The following is a 7,052-nucleotide window of genomic DNA, read 5'->3' on the forward strand; positions in this document are numbered from 1 at the left end:
GTTATTTGTTACAAACCAGTATTTATTAATTGCCTGCTATATACTGGACCCTGGAGATGTAAATACAATGAAACAATCCCTACTTTCAAAGAATTTACATTCTAACCTGGAGACAAGTACTTATATAAGTACTTATAGAATAAATACAAAGTAGTTAATTTTAAGGAGGTTTGGAAGGGAAGGCACTAGCAATTGAGGGCATCAGGAAATGTAGTAGAAGGAGAGGATTGAGCTAAGTCTTGAAGGAAGATAGTGATTCAATGAGGCAGTGGGATGTGAGACCATTTCAGGAATGAAGTAAATCAGTACACAAAGGGAAGGCCCCTTGGGCCTGTCACAGAGCCCTGGAGAAAAAAATAATACACAAGAACGTTGACAAATAGGTTGAGGATAGATTGGGATGAAAAGTGGAAGAGTTTAGATTTTATCCTAGGGTTGAAAGAGAGCCACTGGAGGCTGTTGATTGAATAAGGGAGGGGCATGATCAGATTTTCACACAGTACCTGCTCTGGGCTCACTCTCCCAACTTGTACTCCATCTCCTGATCTGAGGTCCCCAAAGGGTGGCTGCCACCTCCAGTCCCAGGAGTAGCCCCTGTGGGGGCCTGATTCTTTAGCCATCATCAGTATGTTTCTCTTTAACAATCTTTTGGTAGAATATATTAGCTTTTAGTAAGAAACTGATATACAACTTTCCTCCCAAAGCCTAGGACTCTCTAGTGTGAGATACCCTATATACGGAATAGATGGAGCAAAAGGATGACAGAATGCCTGGGACTGCCCGAAGTGTTTTCTCCTTTCATAGAATCCTTTTTTTTTTTTTTTAAATCTCCTTAGATTCAGTTCTCTGAAGTGTGGAGATGGAATAGACCAAGTTATGACCTGGTTTTTATAGAGTTTTGAAAGGTCCTAGGAGCCATGAGAGGCCCATTGATGAGAATCCATAACAGAGTGTTCAGGTAGCCACAGCAACTAAGCCTGCAGAACAGTAAGCCCTGGTCAAAGTGATGTCTTGTTTGCTTGTAGAACACAGTGCCCCAGCTCCTGATTCAGTTCCCTCCTGGGATGACTCCGGTAGGATGCTTCTCAAGGATGGCTCAGCTGCTGCTATGGACTTCAGTCAAAGGTCATAATGTGGTCCATCCTATTTCTGTTACTTATTCACTTAATATGAGGAAAGATATCATGTAACAGTGATAGAAAAAAAAGAGGCGGCAATGGCCCCATGGTTGCTCTGACAGGGAGATAAACTAGCCAGTAACCATGCTATTACCTCTCTTTGAACCTAGTGCCTTGTAGCATTTCTTTTTCATCACGAAAAAGCTACCAGGGAGAGCAATTCCATCTGTTAGTTACTTTTGAATGCACCTAGTTCCAGCAGTAAGCTGGAACTTTTTCGTCAGTAAGCTGATAAAAAAAGTCAAAAGAGACCTTCTCTGAATAAAAACATTCTTACCCTTTCTTTAAAAGCCAAGTTAAATGCCAGCTCATCTAGGAAACCCTTTCCCCTCAGACCTCACAGAGCACTTTCTTTTGTAATTCTCTGATGTCTTTGTAGCATCCCCTCTGTGATCACCCTCCCTGTCCCCACTCGCACTCACGGTTGAAGCCCCAGAGGGTGTTATATTTCCTTTTTCCTGACCTTATATGAGTGAGAAGTATTCTGAGATGGGAGTGCCTGGGTGACTGGGAGACTGGAAGATCCATCAAAGCCACCCAAAGTCTCATTAACCACTGGAGTCCCATAGTTAGTAGCAGCAGCGGCAACAGCAACCAAGTCCGATAAAGGCCTACATCAGCAGGCCAGAGACCTGCTCTTCACAGCCTAGCAGGGGATTGACCCCCAGCCTAGATATCAAATTCTGAAAGGAGCCAGCCCAGCTGAGCAAAGGAGCAAAGGATTCCTATGAAGGTTCCATTCTCTGAAGGTAACTTGATAGGGACTCTGAGAAGAGAGAAAAGATCTCCTCAGGGTTCTTGGGGTATCTCTGAGGTATTGTGGCTTCCAATATAACTGTTAAAGAGCCCATATCCCATGTGATCTCCCTCATACCAATCAATCAGTTGACAGCAATTAGTTTTTACAAAGGGATATTTGCTAGGAAGGTAAAGCAAGAACAGAAGTTACAAAAGCAAAACTTCTCCCCAAACCAAAATCCTTAGCCTAAGATCACTGAAGACAGTGGGATCAGGCTTATAATAGTTGGAACAGAAGATTTGCCCCATGCCCATCAATTGGGGAATGGCTGAATAAGTTGTGGTATATGAATATAATGGAATACTATTGTGCTATAAGAAATGATGAACAGGCTGACTTCAGAAAAACCTGGAAAGACTTGTAATGACTGATGCTGAGTGGAGTGAGCAGAACCAAGAGAATTTTGTACACAATAACAACCACGTTGTGCAATGACTAATATTGATAAACTGAACCCTTCCCAGCAATACAAGGATCTAAGACATCTCCAAAGGCCTCCTGATGGAAAATGCTATCCAGAAAGAACAATGGAATTTGAATGCAGATCAAAGCATACTATTTGCTATTTTTTTTTCTCTTCTGTTGAGTTTTGTTTCCTCTTTCTGGTGGTTCCTCCTATTGGTTCTAATTCTTACTTACAACATCACTAATGTGAAAATATGTTTAATGAGAATGTATATGTGTAGCCTATATTAGATTGTGTACCATCTTGGGGAGGGTGGTGGGGAGGAAGCGGGAGAAAAATTTTAAATTCAAAAGCATTTGGAAGTGATTGTTCATAAATCAAAGTAAATTAATAAAAAAAGAAGAAGAAGAAAAAGATTTGTCCCAACTTGGAGGCACACTGTGTCTCTTCTACCCCTGCACATTGACTTTGTGGGAAGGAAAGAGAGATTATGAAATTATACTGATGAGGCACATACTTATATAACACATGAAAGAGAGGAGTACCTCTAATTTCCTGGACCTAGGAGATCTTTTCTTCCTTCTCAGAGTCCCCATCAAGTTAACTTCAAAGAATGGAATCTTTGTAGGATTCCTTTGCTCCCTTGCTCAGCTGGGCTGGCTCCTTTTGGGATTTGTTGTTTGGCTGTGAAGAGCAGGTCTTTGACTTGCTTATGTGAGCTTTTATCAGACTTCATTGTTGCTGTTGCTGCTGCTAACTGTGGGACTCCAGTTGTTAATGGGACTTTGGATGGCTTTGATGGATCTCCCAGTCTCACAGGCACTTCCATCTCAGAATACTCATTCATTCATTTAAGATCAGGAAAAACGAAACATAACAAAAATAGAGGAGTCATACAGTCGGTGACACATGTGACCAGGCAGGGGAATAAAGCTTATCACTGCCCCTCCTCCATCATTGACTCATTCTTTCTAACAAAGAAAAAAAAATTTAAGCAAAAGCAACACATCTACCTCCTCTAAAAGGATAGACTGAATTCCAAATCCACAGTTCCCACCTTTCTACTGAGACAAGAGAGAGTTGCTTCTTATACATTTTCCAGTGCTGAGATTATTCATAAAAATTTATCAAAGATCATTCAGTTTTAGTATTTTTAGCATTCACATTCTTGTAGTAATTGTGTTTGGGGTTCTTTTGGTTCTATTTTCTTCTTTCGTCATTCAGTCAATAAGCATTTATTAAGTGCCTACTATGTGCCAGGCATGGCTATGCTGAGCACTGGGGATAAAAGAAAGGCAAAAGAAAGTCCCTGCTCTCATGGACAGCTGACAAACTGGTGAGGCAGACAACATGCAAACAACTAAGCACAAACAAGCCATGCACAGGATAAATTAGAAATAATAGAAAGAGGGAAAGCACTTGAATTTAAAGGAATTGGGGAAGGCTTCCTCTGGAAAGTGAGATTTTAGCTGGGACTTGGAAGAAGCCATAGAGAGCAGTAGTTGGAAGTTAAAAGTGTTTGAGGTGTGGGGTGTTATGTTCAATAATACCAGCTGCAGTTAGTCAATAAGCATCTGGAAGCCTTCCAGTACCTTAACTCTAGTGTTCTCTGTGAATCCTCTGTTCATTATCTCCTATTTATCTTGTATATAGCTTGCTTTGTCTATGTATTTTGATTGATATTAAGTGCCTACTGTGTGCCAGCCATAAGCATGCTAGCTAGCTCAGAGCCTGAAATCAGGAAGACCTGAGTTCAAATTTGGCCTGAGACACTTTCTAGTTGTGTCCAGGGACAAGTCACTTAACTGTTTGCTTTAATCCACTGAGAAGGACTCATATCTTTGCCAAGAAAACCCCATGGATAATATTGGCATGCTATGGTCCATTCAATTGAACAACAAATGTACCAGGCACTGTGCTAAGCCCTGAAGATACAAAGAAGACTCTTCCCTGGAAGAGTTCACAGTCTAATGAAAGAGAGCAAGTACAAACAATCTATCCACAAAACAAATCTGAAGTACTTAAGAGAGAGAAGCAGTAGTGGCGGCAGAGGTAGATGGATTCAGAACCAGTGGAATGGCTAGACCACACTCAAGATAAACATAAAGGGTGTTCCTTGCCATCTTTGAAGGCCATTGCCACTGGAGTGTTGACATTGGAAAGCCTGGCTTTGTGGTGTTTTCTATTTTTATCAGTGACTTGAACAAAGGTACATATGGAATCCTTGTAAAATCCAGAGTTGACACAAAGCTTGGATGAATAAAATTTACTTTGGATGACAGAATTGGCATCCCTCTATACTTATTGTGGCCAATATTAGTCAAATTGAATTTAAGAGGAATAAGTGTCAAAAATCTTACAACTGACCTTAAACAATTTTTTAAATGGAGAAGATGGGGTTAGATTTCAGGTTGTCTGAAAGATAGTCGAGGTTTCAATGAACAGGGGATATGACAACCCAAAAAGCTAATAAGATATTAGGAGAAAAAGAAGATACAGTGTCTTCCATTTGTACCCTGCCCATGTCAGGTCACATCTAGAAAGCTATATCTTGTTCTGAGCTTATGTTTTAGAAAGGACAGTGATAATCTGGAATACATCCAGAGGAGAGGGATCAGAATAGTAAAATCATTTATATGATTTTATAAATTGATGGAAGGAACTGGAAGTTTTTAGCCTGTAGGAGACATAGTGGTGATGCAATAGTTGCTTTCAAGTATTTGAGGAAGATTCTTGTGGAAGAGGGATTAGATCAACTCTGCTGGGCACATTGAGAGGCAATGGTCAGAAATTAAAATGAAGCAGATTTAGACTTGCTGTAAGAAAAACATTTCCCAACACTAATGGCATAGATTTCTTTTTCTCTAAATTTTGTATAAATGTTTTTTGTATATTTTCATACCTTCCTGATCTAAACCTCATGAAGCCTTTATCACCCTGTGCTTGATTGCAAGTTCCCTTGATAGAGACCGGGGCTCAGGTCAGTGTATCATTTTAATAAATAACAGATTTGTAGTATGTGGAGATGATCTGGTACTGGACAGCATATTACCATCCATTACTATCACGTGCCTCAAATATGGTCAGCGTGATTGCGGAAGGCAGAGGCTGGAGCCATGAGTTATTGAAATTCTGCAAAGTACCATGCACCCCAATAGTTCTCCACGGCCGAGGAAGTAAAGGAATGTGGTGGTGGGGAATGAAACCTAGCCCTAGGACAACGAAATAGTTCGGGTAGCAAAATCACATCCGTCTTGGCAGCGGTGGGATTCGAACCCACGCCTCCGAAGAGACTGGAGCCTAAATCCAGCGCCTTAGACCGCTCGGCCACGCTACCTGCGCATAGTCGGCGTTCTTTCGCCGACTTCCTAGAGCTGCGCCAGGAGGGCTGCGGCCGCGAGAGGCCGCGTCGGCGTCCCGAGATCGCGCTTTTTTCCTCGGTGTTATGTAAGGAGTCTGAGTCACGGTAGAAAGAGGGAAAAGGGAAACTGGGTCCTGAGCAATCGGAAGTAAAGAAGGAAAAAACCCAGATGTGTTCACGAGGTTTCAAATTAAATCAATTTATTAGAAGGGGGAAAGGGGCGGGACGCAAATCGACAAACTGGGGGAAGTGGCTGTATCGCACACAATCCGGGGCTGGGCAAGCGTGGAGGGAGGCGGGGAGGAGGCGGCAGCAAGCCCGCGGCGCTGCGGGAAGCACTGGGGGTGGGGGGAGGCGGGAGAGTCCTGAAGAGCCGAGGCGAGGCGGCCCCCAGCGCCGGCGTGGTCTGCCCCCGCCACCGACCGACGGATGGACGGACGGACGGGAGGCGGCAGACACGCGCAGGCAGGCAAACGTGTGCAGACGCACATACAGCGCTACACGCAGACAGGCGCGTCCACCACACACACCGACACATAGACACACACGACGTGCACACGGATAGACACGCCACACGCCACCCACAGCGACACATGCGGATGCAGATGCACCGCATGCACCGCGTACACCGCCCGCCACACACACACAACCTCCACCTCCACACAGGCACCCCGCATACATACACACACCCCGGCCAGGTAGCGGCCCCGCTCTCCCACACCGGGCGGGCTCTGCCCCGCCCCGCCCTGCCCTCCCTCCTTCGCAGTCCTTCCTTCCCCTCCCTCTTGCCCAGGCTCCCATAGGCGGCGATGGTGGCGGCTGTAGGGCGCGAGCTGCAAAACCGCGGCAGGTGGCTCTGTGGCGCAATGGATAGCGCATTGGACTTCTAGTGACGAGAAAGCAATTCAAAGGTTGTGGGTTCGAATCCCACCAGAGTCGCTTTATTTTTTCCCCTTGGTCGTTGACTGGCTGGGCGACAAAGGAACTGGGAGGCCTACTGAAACGACCACCCACTTCCCCCCTGCCCTCCCTCGGCTCTCCCGCCCGTCCTCTGCGCCTCGGGGCTGGTCCGTGCGGCTCCGCCTCTCTACTTACTTACCTGTCGGCTCGCGGCATCGCCCGGGGGGCGGGGGTGGGGTGGGATGGGGTGGGGGGGGACGGAGGGGAAAGGACGCCGAGAGAAAGGGTTCGATCATCACTTTATTCCATGCACTAGGGGGATGGGGACGCGGGGCCGGGCGGGCGGAGAAGGGGCGGGAAAGGCTCGACCTTGGGGACTTGGAGGGACTGATGGGGAGGAGGAAAAAA

At 45.3% G+C, this 7,052-nt stretch overlaps 2 non-coding genes across 2 annotated transcripts; one reads left to right on the forward strand and one right to left on the reverse strand.

Moving 5' to 3' along the window:
• Positions 1-5,638: 5,638 nt before the first annotated feature.
• TRNAL-UAG lies at positions 5,639-5,720 on the reverse strand. The gene has a single exon. It is a non-coding gene; the product is annotated as a tRNA-Leu (tRNA).
• An 876-nt stretch (positions 5,721-6,596) lies between these two features.
• Positions 6,597-6,683, forward strand: TRNAR-UCU. The gene is given in 2 exon segments: positions 6,597-6,633; positions 6,648-6,683. It is a non-coding gene; the product is annotated as a tRNA-Arg (tRNA).
• The last annotated feature ends 369 nt before the right edge of the window (positions 6,684-7,052 follow it).

This window comes from Vombatus ursinus, unplaced genomic scaffold (genome assembly GCF_900497805.2).
Source record: "Vombatus ursinus unplaced genomic scaffold, bare-nosed wombat genome assembly UNPS02011916.1, whole genome shotgun sequence".
NCBI lineage: Eukaryota > Metazoa > Chordata > Mammalia > Diprotodontia > Vombatidae > Vombatus > Vombatus ursinus.